We start from the raw sequence: 16,764 nt of genomic DNA, 5'->3' as shown, positions 1-16,764 counted from the left end.
GGGGTTTCGTTGAATGACGCGTTTGCGCTGTGACGTCACGACGCAATCGCGTCATTCCGCGAAACCCCGCCCCCCGAGCTGGGCACTCGGGAGAAGGGGGTTTAAAAGTGCCGCGGCGGTGTTTGGGGGTCTCGGCGCCCCCTCCAATCCGGCGCCCAGGTCACCTGTCCCCCTAGCCCCCCCCTAGTTTCGGCCCTGCTATCAGTGTATGTCCAGAGCATGGAGGCGCTACCAGGAGACAGGCCAGTACATCAGGAGACATGGAGGAGGCCGTAGGAGGGCAACAACCCAGCAGCAGGACCGCTACCTCCGCCTTTGTGCAAGGAGGAACAGGAGGAGCACTGCCAGAGCCCTGCAAAATGACCTCCAGCAAGCCACAAATGTGCATGTGTCTACTCAAACGATCAGAAACAGACTCCATGAGGGTGGTATGAGGGCCCGACGTCCACAGGTGGGGGTTGTGCTTACAGCCCAACACTGTGCAGGACATTTGGCATTTGCCAGAGAACACCAAGATTGGCAAATTCGCCACTGGCGCCCTGTGCTCTTCACAGATGAAAGCAGGTTCTCACTGAGCACATGTGACAGACGTGACAGAGTCTGGAGACGCCAAGGAGAACGTTCTGCTGCCTGCAACATCCTCCAGCATGACCGGTTTGGCAGTGGGTCAGTAATGGTGTGGGGTGGCATTTCTTTGGGGGGCCGCACAGCCCTCCATGTGCTCGCCAGAAGTAGCCTGACTGCCATTAGGTACCGAGATGAGATCCTCAGACCCCTTGTGAGACCATATGCTGGTGCGGTTGGCCCTGGGTTCCTCCTAATGCAAGACAATGCTAGACCTCATGTGGCTGGAGTGTGTCAGCAGTTCCTGCAAGACAAAGGCATTGATGCTATGGACTGGCCCGCCCGTTCCCCAGACCTGAATCCAATTGAGCACATCTGGGACATCATGTCTCGCTTCATCCACCAATGCCACGTTGCACCACAGACTGTCCAGGAGTTGGCGGATGCTTTAGTCCAGGTCTGTGAGGAGATCCATCAGGAGACCATCCGCCACCTCATCAGGAGAATGCCCAGGCGTTGTAGGGAGGTCATACAGGCACGTGGAGGCCACACACACTACTGAGCCTCATTTTGACTTGTTTTAAGGACATTACATCAAAGTTGGATCCAGAGCCGTCTTAACAGCAGTGTAGGCCCCTGGGCACAGAAATGCACTGGGGCCCCTACCCACCCATCAGCAGTAGGGGTGGGGGGTGCTATCAGCGGCAGCTTTGATGTCCCGCAGGCGGTAGGGGGTGTTCTATCTTTTGATCAGCATGTAGGACCTGGAGAAATCATTTCTACTAATTACTCTTTTTTTGCACAAATGGGACGGGAAGGAGAACACTAAACTGTAGAAGGGGACATTGTGCTGAATGAAGGGGCCCTGGTACATGACTTCCAGGGTGGTAGGGGGTGTTTAATACACAGAGGAGGGGTGGATAGTGGAGTGGGCTTAATATTCATAATTTTCCTGGGGTCAGGGCAGCTTGCTTTACTGCAGATATCTCCAGTTCCTGGAAATAGATTTCTTAGCTTTAATGGGAAAAAAAAACTAGAGAGTCCCACCTTTCAGGAGTTACTGGGGACTTGGGGAACAGAGTTTAGGAGCCAGAGCAATCCACCAACAAAAATATAAAACTGCATATTAAGCGTGTGGAGCTGGAGCAGGGACCAGCTGCTTGAAGGCTTATATCTCTGGTTCTGGGCATAGTAGAGACAAGCGGCTAGTGTCCACTGAAAGGGGAGAGTCCCAGCTTTTGGAGAATACCCTCAGAAAAACTCTATGTCAGACAGAACCCGAGATATCTGGCTGGTAAGAAATATTAACATGCTTGGATGGGGACCACTGCTTTGAAGTCGGATATCTCCGGTTCCCCAGGGCCGATTTTCAAAAAACTGGTACCCCTGGAAAGAGGGGACCCTCAGCTATCATCCTAGGGCCCTTTTACTCCTGGGGCCCTTGGGCAAGAGCCCATTGAGCCCATACGAAAAGACGGCCCTGGTTGGATCAGCCTGTAGTGTGTTTTTCCACTTTAATTTTGAGGGTGACTCCAAATCCAGACCTCCATGGGTTAACAAATTTGATTTCCATTGATCATTTTTCTGTGATTTTGTTGTCAGCACATTCAACTATGTAAAGAACAAAGTATGTAATAAGAATATTTCATTCATTCAGATCTAGGATGTGTTGTTTCAGTGTTCCCTTTATTTTTTTGAGCAGTGTGTATATGTATATATATATATATATATATATATAGTAATAAAAAAATCTCCAGTACTTAATCATATTCACATGACAAAGGCTGAGGGGACAGAGACTAGGGGAGAGGAGCTGGACAATGACGAGTCACAGCAGAGCTCGAATGGGATTCTGGCGTTCAGGATTCTGGCGCCGGCATTTCGATGCATGTCAGGATGCCGGCGTCAGCATTCCGAGTAGTGTGGAGATTCCGACGTCAGCATTCCGACAGAGGTAACAGACATGTGCACTGCCTGACCACAGAGATTGCAATCTATCCAACCTGCTGCTGTTGTTACTTTTTAGTGTAACTTCTACAACATGTTACAATACTATCCTAAATTGAGCATATGCTACCACATGGGTCGTGACTGAATTTAGAATTAGGTAAATTTAAATTTTTTTCTAGCTAACAATGGACGTGTTAAATATGCTGTAACATCCACACAAGAGACACAAAATTTATGACATTATTAAAAATGTATGCTTAGGACAACACAGAACTGGAGAAATGCTGTTTATACGGAAGCAGTTATTGCAGCCTACAATACAATCTCACCGCTATGAATAATTCATAGGATTCAAAAAGGGGTTTTAACAGTAGTCTCAGAATAACAGTTCAGACATCGGTTCCACACTACTAGGTATCTACTGCATCTGTCCTTGGAGTCTGCACTAACCTCTACAGCAGCAAATGATAGGTGCAGTGTCGGACTGGGACATGAAGGGCCCACCGGGGGGATGCAGTTATAGGAGCCCATACTTAGGGGTGTGGCCAGCCTAAAAGGGGTGTGTGGCCAGCCTCCACAGAGGCTTGAAATACACAATAGTTTAGTGCAGTGTAATGCAACATATCTACCACGTATAATACAATTGCACAGTCTGGAACCTGATCCCTAGAGGAGGAGGGCCCTCAGGCAGTGGGGCCTACCGGTGGTTTCCCTGGTACTCCTGTGGGCCAGTCCAACCCTGGATAGGTGTCCCCCAAACTGTGACCTCTTATAGGTCCATGTGTTATAATAAGAGGCACTTACCAGGTTTCAGTGAAAGAAAGACAAGATGGCTTTAATGGTGCACTAACTGGGGTTCCCCGTCACTTTACAATGAAAACGACAGCAAAAAAAAAGTAAAAAGAACCTTGTGTCGATCTTTTTTCATGTTGACCTTGTTCATGTCGACCTAATGACTGTGTCGACCTATTTCAGGTGTCGACCTAGTCACTGTCAACCAATAGTGGTCGACCTAATGACTGTCGACCTAATGCATGTCGACCCTATGACCCAAACCCTTGTGGAATGAGCCTTTTCCCCGAGCAGTAAAAAGCATGGAGAGTGGAAACCCCCTGATTCCAAGTAAAATGCTTGGAATGGATTTCTCATCGTGTTAATTGCTGCAGGGCCATCTTAACGTACAGGCTTACTGGGTAGCTGCCCCAAGGCCCCACGATTCTATGGGCTTTTGAGCAGGTGTGGGCTGGTGCCTCCGGAGCTTCTTTGGAGGCAGTTAGAGAATTCTGTCCAGGTAGAGAATTCCGAATTACACACAATTAGAGCGTCCAGGCAACATTCTTTCCCGGCTTCCAGCCTGCAGTGAATGGCTACCAGCATGCTGATTGGCGAATGACTGTGGCTATCAACCCACTCAGAGTGCCGGCAGCAATTCACTGCATGGAAGCATGTGGCTTTGCCCAGGGCCTACAATTTTGCTAAGATGGACCTGAATTGCAGCTCCTGAGGCTGAGAGAAAACATTCTGCCTCTAACTGAATTCCCCCCTAATCCTACAAAGCTTACATGGCTACATCAATGTTTCAGTCATAAATTACCTTTGACAAGAATTCCAGCAGCACATCCTATCCAAAAATCACCAAGATCCAAATCGAAAGCATAACATACTCCTTATCTGTGACCAGTGTCGGTTTTTACCTATGGGCTGCAGGTAAAATCCGCCAACCAGCTCAGGTCAGTGAGCCAGATACAGTCCGTGAGACTGCTCTGGCTTCACTGTGACTGGCAGTGAACACTACAGGCAGTCCTCCGGGACTGCCAGACCGGGCTGCGATAGGCAGGATGCTGGCTTCCTGTAGGAAGTCAGCTCCCTGCTTCGTCAACCCTAGCTGGATTCTACGGACTGCAGCTGATGCAGCCCATAGAAGCCATGGTCCCGGCTCCTGTCAGCTTCATTAAGCATTAAAGGTTTTCCAAGTAACAAGTGCTTGTTGCACACTTCTTTACTGTAAAACTGCAGGAAACTAAAAACACAGAAAAAGATTCATACACCAACTACTGTAATATAAAAACAAAATAAGATGCGGTGTAACCTTACATTGGAATACATACACAGCAATGAGAACTTTATACACCACATCTCTGCCCACAAATTTGGGAGTCTCCCGCACCTTCCAGGAGAGTATGGGTCAGAATCAGTCCCATAGTCTCTGCAGATCTCTGCAGAAATTCATGGTGCTACATAAATAAACAATCAGAATAATAATACCTCTGTGTAAGAGCCCGGTAACCAGGACAGTCAGCTAGAGAATGAAACGATTTCCGCCTCTTTGGAAGAGGAGCTGGCAGCCACCTCCCAAGTTACAGTAGAAAAAGCGTAAGTCTTGCCCACAGCAACGAATCGGAATCTAATATTTTCTGGAATGCAAAAGAGGAATGAAATCTAAAATCTGATTGGTTGCTATGGGTAACACACCCACTTTTCAGTTTTAAAAGCTTTGAAGAAAATTACAAACGGCAGCTCTCCCGGTAAGAGTTGTCCATTGCCATAGGAGGACTTCTGGGTTTAGGACCCGGGAGTCCTCCTGCGCATGCGTCGAGTGATGCACGTGCCACGGGAGTGCTGAGAGGGATCCGATTGGATCCCTCTCAGGGGAGAACATGAAAAGAAGCCCATAGGTTTCTGTAGGGTAACTCCATCTAAATATGGCATTGCTCACCACATCCAAGCTCCAGAATATATTGTATTTCAGGGCTTGGTGCATACAAGAAGAGCAGCCAAAACGTAAAAAACAGCATTTTCTGAGGTTTGGCCACAGTTTTAGCATTGCTGCATCCCACCCCTGGGGCTAAATATAAACGCCTGCAAGCTGCCAGAAGTGCGGGACTTTGTGTGAGTCGGCCCATAATCATTTACAAGGAAAACCATTTTTAAAGCAGCAATCATTTAAAAGGCAAAACCAGGCTGGTTTTACTTTGAAAATGATTGCCACTTTAAAATTACAGGCTGGCCCGCCCAAAGTTCCGTATCTCCGTTGCCTTACAGGCTATTACGTTTGGCCTCTGGTAGCAAATAGGCAGATTGTACTATTGGAGGCACATCTTGTTTGTTTTACAGATTTGTTTCACATTCCTGACAAGTAGTGCATACCCTCCAACTGTACATTTTTGGCCAGTACAGTATCGCATTTTTATGGTCTGTACTGGTCAAAATGGGCTTTGTACTGGGTGCAGTGTCTACATATTTCTGTTGATTTATATAGCAGCGCTGTGGAGACATGCCCCCTTTACCCATGGCCACACCCCTTTTCCTCATTTGTACCGGTTTCTATTTTAGGGGCAAATTGCTCAAAGTTCTAATATCTTTTTTGAGTGCCACACCTTATTGTGTGTGTGTGTGTGTGTGTGTGTGTGTGTGTGTGTGTGTGTGTGTGTGTGTGTGTGTGTGTGTGTGTGTGTCTACATAGACTCAGTTAATACATTTTTTTATACTGTATATTTCTATTAAACAACTAATGTACAATTTTTGTTCAGTCAAATAGTCCAAGACCATTATAAACCGAAGACCAAGGTGGGAATTTGCTAAGCAGTGTTTTTCAAAATTGCCAAGCTTTCTACGTTTTTTGCAAGTACAGTGTGAACAGGGTCGGAGTGGACCACAGAGGTACAGGGGAAGCCCCCGATAGGCCCCACTGATTGGAACCCACCCTCTCTTCTAGGGATCAGGTTTTAGACTGTGCACTTGAATTATACAAAATTTATACATAAGTTACCTTATATTGCACAGGACAGTGGTGTATATTTACTGCAATGCATTGCTGTTACTAATCAATACTTATTATATATATATTTATTTATTTAAGTAGCCCAAATCATCTCTAATACTTAGCGAAGCCTCTGTGGTGGATGCCCACACTCCAAAGCATGGGCCCTATAGCAGAGCCATAACTAGACATTTTGGTGCTCTGTGCCAGAAAGGGAATTGATTCCCCCTCGCCCTCATATTCAAAATAAGGACAGTGTCTGTATGTGTCTAATTACCTTGCAGGGGGAGAGCCCAGAGCACGGGAGAGCCGAAACTCGTCGAGGGAGCCGCCACACTCCACTATGCAGCAGCCCAACGCCTCAGAGGGGGGGAGACCAGTCACCACTAAGCATGCAGCCGACAATCTGCAGCGCCCGGCAACCAATCTATGTGACACGCCGCTAACAAGGTTGCGCTGCAATACTTGTACGGCGCGGCCCTATGTCACATGTGTGTGCCAGCGGAAGCGCCTACTATGCAGATGCACTATGTGAGACACACCATTGGCACACACCTAGTTATGGCCCTGGCCCCTTTCACTACATTTCCCTGGTAGGCCCTTAATGCCCCAGTCCGACACTAAGTGTGAATGGCATTAAATACAAAACCAGGCGTGTGATTGGTATTTAATATTACTGTCCCTTTAAATTCAGCAGCACAGATGTGGCACCACTACAGGTTATGACACTTCATGGTGAGTTTTGCTATACTTTTTATTTTACAGTCAAAAATAATATTGCCCTTTTAAATTCTGGACCTCAATTCAATCCTTTATGAAAGAAAGGCTGGGAATAAGTATTAATATATCCCCTGAGTGGGATTTTTGGGATATTCATTCATCACTCCATACCCCCAGAATACCGCCAGGACAATGTGCCTTACTAGCTAAAGTAGCTGCTACTGGTAAGAAGTCCATTCTCTCACAGTGGATATGCACAGACACTCTTTCTTTGGCAGTGTTGGTGCCTTGCTTATCCTACCTCTCATATGGAGTGTTTGGAGATGGCAATAAATAAAGACAAGAGGGTAGAGGGATTTTTCGAGATTTGGCTCTCGTATGTCACGACGCTACCTGACCCTATAAAAGATTCCCTCAGACAGGCTGTGGCACTTACCGCATGGTATAATCTTGAAGTGATTTCTTTGGGTCACCCGCCCGTTTAAATCTTGGAAGTGTACATATTTCTGTGAATAGACCTCTCCTGTACTCCCATTCAGGGCCGGTTCTAGACCTTGTGGTGCCCATGGCGAAAGTTTCCTTTGGTGCCACTCCCCCCAAGACAGGTAAAACAGGGGTAGTGCGTGCCGTAGGCGTGCATAAAAAATAGGGGCGTGGTTTCATAGGGAAGGGGCATGGTCACAATTATGCCCCCTGTAGCTGTGCCCCCTGAAGAGTTGTGCCCCAAGTAGCTGTGCCCTCAGTAGTTGTGCCCCCAGTAGTTTTGTCCTCTGTAGCTGTGCCCCCTGTAGCTGTGCCCTCAGTAGTTGTACCCCCAGTTGTTGTACCCCCAGTAGTTTTGTCCCCTGTAGCTGTGCCCCCTGTAGCTATGCCCTCAGTAGTTGTACCCTCAGTAGTTGTGCCCCCCTGTAGCTGTGCCCTCAGTAGTTTTGCCCCCAGTACTGTGCCCTCAGTAGTTGTGTCCCCATTAGTTTTGCCCCATGTAGCTGTGCCCCCAGTAGTTTTGCCCCCAGTAGTTGTGTCCCCTGTTGTTTTGCCCCATTGTAGCTGTGCCCCCAGTACTGTGCCCCCATTAGTTGTGCCCCTAGTAGTGCCGCTTACAAAAAAAAAACTCACCAGCCCCGCTCCTGCTTCCCGACCGCTGCTGCCCTCCGTCTCCGGCCGCCGGCGCTGCTCCTCGGATCTATTGTAGAGACGTCATGATGTCTCTCCCATAGCACCGCACATGCACTAGAGGTCAATTATGACCTCTAGCATCTGTGGCCGCTCACACAATGTGCGCGATGATGTCAGGCACACCGCACGGCACCAGTAGCGGCTTTTGCCACGGTGGTGGCGGCGCCCTCGGGACAGCTGCGCCCCGGACAAAAAGCCTGCTTGCCCATGGCAAGAGCCGCTACTGCTCCCATTTGAGTTAATCTATGACCTACGTTTGCAAACCACTCTTCGTATTTTTGAACCTGTATTTTCAAAATACTGTATGTATTGCTGTAACATTGTCAGTTACATATGTAATATATTTTGGTTGGTTGTTTCTGTATATCTGTATTGTGCAGTTGTCCAATAAAGTGTTTGAAAAAAAAATATATAATATTGCCCATATTGAAAAAAAGTACATGTCAAATAAAGACTGGGGCCTGTTTACTAAGCCTTGGATGGAGTATCAGCCAATCGGCTCCTAACTGTCATGTCACAGGCTGGGTTTGAAAAAGGACAGTTAGGAGCTGATTGGCTGGTACTTTATCTACGTCCAAGGCTTAGTAAACAGACCCCTAATGCTTGTGTGAGACTTAACTCTAACCAGGTGCTTCATCACTGACCATGTTCACAATGAGCCATGTGACACAAGCGACATCACTGCTCAACAATTTAAGTTTGTGTGTGTATATATATATATATATATATATATATACATACATACACACACATATAAAAACAAATTGTGAAATGTTTTAGAAAGAAATGACTCTACTGTATCTACTGTACCCTCTGTCGCTGTGTCGTTGGCATGTCAGTGATAGATATCTTGTGGTTTGCAGGTCACTGTTGGTGGTACACTGATACATGATAAGTGAGAGCTAATTGCTGAAAATGAGACAAATCTGACACCTCCTAAGTGTCCTTGCTCCTTGGTGGTCATCCTTTGATCTCTGTCTTTGAGGATGGCCCCTGCGTCATGTTCAGCTGTGTGCATGTTATTGTGGATGCATACATTCATTGGCTTATAAGATAAGAAAATAAACAAACAAACAAACAAACATACAAACAAACAAGACCCTTAATAAACTGTAAAAACCCCAGAAGCAGGAACAGCTTATAGAGCCCGTAGCTGAACTGAAGAATAGTGGAAACAGAAGTTTACACTTTGTGATAATGAAATAAACATATTTTTCTCTCTCAAATGATTAGTAACTACATTCTGCTTTGCACACGTTCTCCCTCCGAATGTAAGGGTAATTTAGGGGGTTATTCAGAGATGGTCGCAGATTTTGCTATTGCAGCAAAAAGTGCAACCATACTACTCGTATGCTGGGGGCTGTGTGGCACCGCCTCGCGATGCGATCGCATTGAATAGAGGTTGACCATGGCCTGCTCAGCATGGCTGCCCAGGCAGGGGCACCACCGCCATGTTTCCTATCGCAGGAAAGCAGGTGACATCGGCCAGCCCTGAAAACGGCCATGACACGCCTGCGTTTCTTGCCCCCTCCCCCCCGCCCCCCAACGCCACATCGCCACCCCTGGACACCAGTTACCCATCAGTCACTATGTGATTGCATCTTTCTGGGATGCAATTGTATAGTGAAGGGTCTGCGCATGTGCACTACAGCCATACGTTATTATATAGTGGAGCAGTGCAGTATATAAAGTGTTTTCAGCGAGTTTTCATTTGCCGTAAGAGTCTGGCAACTTACCATTAGCAGTCACCAGATGAGTTTGAAAAGGAATGGCAAGTATCGGCAATTTGTGGCAGGTAACAAAGGACAAATGCACCGGATAACTGATCATCACAGATAAAAACTAATTTTAAAAAATACATTAAAAAAACAGCTAAAATCCCAATTTTTGTATTCCCAAAATACAGATTTAAGGTTTATTTATTATTTATTAACAGTTTGTTATATAGCGCTTCATATTCCATTGCACTTTACAATTGAAAGAACCATAATAGAACAAAACTGGCTAATAACAGGCAGACACAGGAGGTAGGAAGATCTAAATTCCTAACCACGGAAGATTTGACCTAGTACTGTCCTTGAGGGGGATATGGACCAGGTTTTGGTTCGGCTAGAATACACAAAATTGGCGTGGATTCCATTTCTAGTGAATCAAACCCCATATCTCTACTTACTATAGAAGCAGCAGCGATGCATAGATCGGTTAATGCAGCAGGAGGCATCTGGTATACACAAGTAGATGCCTCTTGCATTCGAGGATGCAACATCAGCTCAGCTGCAACACCATCGGTCGGCTGAGTGTCATGCAAACCGGCTGTCATAGCTCCTTCCAGGAGCAGTGGTCGAAGTGGGGCGGTATATGGTGGTATGGTATACCGCCACTTCTTCCACTGACCCGGAAATGAGGAAATGAAAGTGCAGCAGGAGGCGAGGGAAGTGGCCATCCTGCTGCACATGGTGCTCCCATCCCTGCTTGGCGGCTGGCGGCTGTGTAGAGCGCTGTACTAGCTCACAGCCGCTTACCGCCGCCTGCTGCCACCAGCCGCTCACCGCTGCCAGCCGCTCACCGCCACCAGCCGCCCGCCGCAGCTACGTAGGAAGGGTGGGACCCACTAGTTCCATTTACTGGGTGATAAAATGTCATGTTATGGTCAACCAAAGTAGAAAATAATGGGAAATGGCTCTGAGTGCAGAACTCCATCATACGTCATCTGCTTGTGACAGCAATGTTATGTCAGTGTCTATGCTTTGTTCTGTGATATTGTTTCCGTGTGTTCTATCTACCTAGCGATGGCGTGGCTCGATTGAAATCGTTATCCTGAGTTTTGTAATTTGAAGTGATAAGCTTCCTACTGTCCCTACTGTCACTCTCTCTCTCTCCCAGCTGTCACTGTCGTCACTCTTTCTCTCTCCCTGCTGTCACTGACTCTCTCTCTCCCTGCTGTCACTGTCGTCACTCTCTCCCTGCTGTCACTGTCGTCACTCTCTCTCCCTGTCGTCACTCTGGCTGTCCCTGCTGTCCCAATGTCAGCTCATACCGTGTGCTATAATGTGAATTTCGGCTCGTACTGTGTGCTATAATGTGAATTTCGGCTCGTACCGTATGCTATAATGTGAATTTCGGCTCGTACTGTGTGCTATAATGTGAATTTCGGCTCGTACCGTGTGCTATAATGTAAATTTCGGCTCGTGCCTTGTGTTATAATGTGAATTTCGGCTCGTACCGTGTGCTATAATGTGAATTTCAGCTGGTACCGTGTGCTATAAGGTGAAAGGGGCACCAGTACTAGATAGTATAAGGGGTTCTACTACACTGGATACGCCCTCTTTTGGGTGACCACACCCCCTTTTGGGTGAACACCCCCCCTTTCGGGTGACCACGCCCCCTTTTCTGGAGAGCGCGCACCTTTGGCGCGCGCATAATTGCATCCTTGACTTTTGCATACCCCCACTTCAAAATTTCCACTTCGACCACTGTCCAGAAGGCCAGGAAATCTCTGTTGGAGGACAGAGACCCTGGCTTTGGCACTCCCACAAAACAGGAGCGACACACCTCTGTTTTGGGAAACAGAGTCCAACACCGTCCCCAAACACCTGCAAACTGTCAATCACTTGACATTGGAATATGCTGCGCTATATAAAAAACGGTTAATAAACAAATCTGCAGCCATGCTGGACCTATACTGAGCATGGTCAGTACGGGTTCAGCGCAGGCGAAAAGTATCAAACATCGGTACTTTGCAACACTTGCAGCATGAGGGCCGGGGCGTGAATCAGTCCCAATGTCTTTGACTAGAGAGATAGAGTAGCTCAGAATGTCTGTACAGTAGTCTGTCCTGGCAGAAGATAAAAGAGTTACATTAAACATGTTTTACTGTGTCACTAATACCTGTCAGACTAGTATAAATATCCCAGGTTATTGCACATGAATGCGCATCAAACCAGGATTTTGCTTAGTCTGAAAGGGTCCTGTAGGAATTTCCCGGGTCGCGTCCCGGTATTTCATCCTAGGTCGCGACCCGGGATGTGTACAGTGTGAACAGGTAAGAGGTCAAGGCGACCTGGCACTCGTTCTCTGCATAGGAGGCAGCGGAACCTGGAGATGATCTTTTACAAGCACCGCCTCCTGTAGCGTCGGCGGTGACATCACCAACCTGGCAATATGTCAGGTCAGGCCGCAAGTCTGAAAGGGGTCTCAAGCCAGGTCACACCTGGTAAGCACCCGTGTACAAATTCCCTGGTGCGACACACCTCATCTAATCTGAAAGGCAGTAGCGCATGCAGGGGAGGTTTCTGAGTACCCAGAAACCCCCCCTGATGGATCAAATGTTTTTTCCAGAGACGGAGACAGCCTTGTCTCCGTCTCTGCCCCAGCCGCGGACCCACAGCCGCAATCAGTGGTGCCTGGTCACTGCCAGCTCATCTCTCAGCGCTACCGCATCAGGTGGCTTCGATATAAATGCTACCTGATGCGGAATGCTGACAGCTGAACACGGCAGTGGCACGGCGGTGTGATGCAATCACAGCTACGAGCAGGGAGAGAGAGGGAGGATTTGCACCGCCGCAGTGTCAGGGAGGATGGACGCTCTGTGTGTATGTATAATGTGTTTGTATACCCTGTGATTGTAAGTGTGCAGTGTGTATGAATTTACAGTGTGTGGGTGTGTATGCTGTATGTGTCACATATATACTATATATATATATATATATATATATATATATATATACATACACACACACATACATACATACATTATATATATATATATATATATATATATATATATATAATGTGAAGATGTGTGTGTATGTACAGTATGTGTGTGTGTGTGTGTATATATATATATATTTCCAGGTACGGCAGCACTCGGATATAAATACGTTTAAGGCAGAAAGTACAACGTTTCGGAGAACTTTATTTCCACTCCATCATCAGGTAAGACAAACATTTAAAAAACATACCTTAAATAGAATCCCCACCACGAGTGATGCTTGGCGCGCCGGTCCGGTGGGCGAGCGCCCGCTGATGACATCCGCACTCAGCACATTCCCGCAAAGGCCCACGTGCGATGTCAGAGGGCGGACGCTCGTTGATGACGTCCGCTCCCGTCCTTGCGTCACCATAGCAACCACTGAAATCAAAAATGGAAAATACATTACATTTAAAAACAGAGGGACATGACAGAACCTGTGTCAAGGACACTTAGCAAAACCCACCCCATAGATACAGTATAGCTGAAAGCACCTGGATATCACGAATAATGTAATATATCACTTCAATCAAAAAATAAAGCTATAAACCACTACAGTATATACAAACTCCACAACAATACAAAAAATTCACAATAATCAAAACATAACAATCTACAAAAAACAATGTAGACCAGGAGTTTCATTAAGACCTCTAGGTGAAAGAGTTCCTAGCTCATGGATCCATCGTGCTTCCTTCTGCAGAAGGCGTAGCGACCGATCCCCACCTCTGAGCTTAGCCGGTTCATGGTCTATTATAATGTACTTAAGTGATGCCAAACTGTGGCCAGCACTTAAAAAGTGACGTGCCACAGGTTGGTCACTCTTACCAGAAGTTAGTGCATTACGAATGGCTAGTTTATGGTTGGCCATACGTTCTCTGAGAGTACGGTCAGTCTTTCCTATATAATTTTTACCACAAGGGCATATAATCATATATATTATGAATTTCGTGGTGCATGTAACTCTATGTCTGATCTTATACTTCTTACCGCTGTGTGGATGGGAAAAGAGTTTTCCCACCATCAACGCACTGCATGTAACACAATTAAGGCACCTAAAGCATCCTTTTTTGAGAGTCATAAAGTTACTTTGCACACTCTGATGTGTCTGAAGGCCCGTAATATCGGTCTTCATAACCCAATCCCTAATATTACGTCCACGTGTATAACATGGCATAATAGAGGTATCGCCCAGATTAAGATCTTGATCAGTAGCAACTATAGGCCACCATTTTTTTGCTGAATTAATAATAGCTCCACTCGCAGTGCTGTAATGATTAACCCAAGGAATCCTATCAGGTCCTTGTTTGTCCACCCTGGAATGTAACAGAGACTCTCTACTACAGCCCAATGCTCGTGCTTTAGCCTTCAATAATAGATCCATATCGTATCCTCTACTGTTGAATTTGCAAATCATATCGTCTATCTGAACTTCCGCCTGCTCATGATCACTACAGATCCTGATAGCACGCAGAAACTGCGAGTAGGGCAGGCCATGCACAAAGTTTTCATCCTAGACCCCTGAAGTTTGGTCTGCCCTACTCGCAGGCTGTGTGTATAAGGTGTATATGAAACATAAATGAATTGTGTGAATGCACACACACTTTGTTTAATGCACAAAGTTATAAAAAATATTGGCTAAAATTATCTTCAGGCTGTGTGTATAAGGTGTATATGAAACATAAATGCATTCTGTGCTTAGATTTAGGTCCCATCGCCATGATATATAATTCTGGTATTCAATTATTCCAAAATACGGAAAAATCCGATATCCAAAATACTTCTGGTCCCAAGCATTTTGGATAATGGATACTCAACCTGTATATATGATTATATGCCCTTGTGGTAAAAATTATATAGGAAAGACTGACCGTACTCTCAGAGAACGTATGGCCAACCATAAACTAGCCATTCGTAATGCACTAACTTCTGGTAAGAGTGACCAACCTGTGGCACGTCACTTTTTAAGTGCTGGCCACAGTTTGGCATCACTTAAGTACATTATAATAGACCATTAACCGGCTAAGCTCAGAGGTGGGGATAGGTCGCTACGCCTTCTGCAGAAGGAAGCACGATGGATCCATGAGCTAGGAACTCTTTCACCTAGAGGTCTTAATGAAACTCCTGGTCTACATTGTTTTTTGTAGATTGTTATGTTTTGATTATTGTGAATTTTTTGTATTGTTGTGGAGTTTGTATGTACTCTAGTGGTTTATAGCTTTATTTTTTGATTGAAGTGATATCATTATTCGTGATATCCAGGTGCTTTCAGCTATACTGTATCTATGGGGTGGGTTTTGCTAAGTGTCCTTGACACAGGTTCTGTCATGTCCCTCCGTTTTTAAATGTAATGTATTTTCCTTTTTTGATTTCAGTGGTTGCTATGGTGACGCAAGGACAGGAGCGGACGTCATCAACGAGCGTCCGCCCTCTGACATCGCACGCTGGGTCACACGTGGGCCTTTGCGGGAATGTGCTGAGTGCGGACGTCATCAGCGGGCGCTCGCCCACCGGACCAGCGCGCCAAGCATCACTCGTGGTGGGGATTCTATTTAAGGTATGTTTTTTAAATGTTTGTCTTACCTGATGACGGAGTGGAAATAAAGTTCTCCGAAACGTTGTACTCTCTGCCTTAAACGTATTTATATCCGAGTGCCGCCGTACCTGGAAGTATGCTGTGGGCCTATTTAGGCACCTAGGAGGGCACCGGAGCAGTTGTATCTTTCACTAGGAGTGCTGCCCTACTTGCGGAATTATATATATATATATGTATGTATAGATAAAAAGCTGCGCATTTAAACACACTTTCCTTTAATATATTCGTCCATTATTAATGCAGAGGCAGAACTCTGGGAGGCAACGGAGTCATCTGCCGCCGGGCTCCTGCTCTGAAGGGGGGCACCTCTCCTCCCATTCTGTGACACCATTGAATTAAGTTAGTCGATAGCTGTCGCTGTCTTTTCAGAGGCCAACTTCCTCACTGGTCCCTGCACCTTACACATCACACCCTCTTTATTATACTGAATATACACATTTTACAAGTGTTATACCCAGGATTAGAAACCACAACCTATTACACTGGAAGCAGACACCTTACTGATGAAGCTGTTTGCTCCTGTATAGGAAATATGAGATTTCTAACTATATGAAGATACTTCTGTGACAATTACACGTAACTTCATATAGTTAGAATTCTCATGCTTCCTGTACAGGAGCAAATAACTCCATCAGTACAGTGTCTGCTGTTAGTGTAACAGGTCATGGGTTCTAATCCTGGGTATGACTGCTAAGAAATGTGTGATTTAAATAAAAGACAATGAAATGTATAAATACAGTATATACATTTTTTTCAGAACACTCCATACACACACACACACACACACACACACTTATCTTAATATAGGAAATAGGGGGGCACCAATATTTATCTTGCCTCCGGGCAACTGTGACGAACTTACGCCACTGTATTAATGTCCTGCGTCCCGTTATTTCTGATGTATGCTGCCGCTTCCTCCATTGTGAATCAGAGCCACTGATTCCAATAAGCATGTAATGAAAGAAAGGTGGAGAGCGCAGGTGTAAGTAAAAAAGTTGACAATTCCATTTATTAAGAAACAATGGGGGTCATTCCGAGTTGTTCGCTCGCAAGCTGCTTTTAGCAGCTTTGCACACGCTAAGCCGCCGCCTACTGGGAGTGAATCTTAGCTTATCAAAATTGCGAACGAAAGATTAGCAGAATTGCGAATAGACACTTCTTAGCAGTTTCTGAGTAGCTCCAGACTTACTCGGCATCTGCGATCAGTTCAGTCAGTGTCGTTCCTGGTTTGACGTCACAAACACACCC

This window comes from Pseudophryne corroboree, chromosome 4 (assembly GCF_028390025.1).
Source record: "Pseudophryne corroboree isolate aPseCor3 chromosome 4, aPseCor3.hap2, whole genome shotgun sequence".
NCBI classification, from domain to species: domain Eukaryota; kingdom Metazoa; phylum Chordata; class Amphibia; order Anura; family Myobatrachidae; genus Pseudophryne; species Pseudophryne corroboree.
This window is presented reverse-complemented; position numbering follows the sequence as displayed.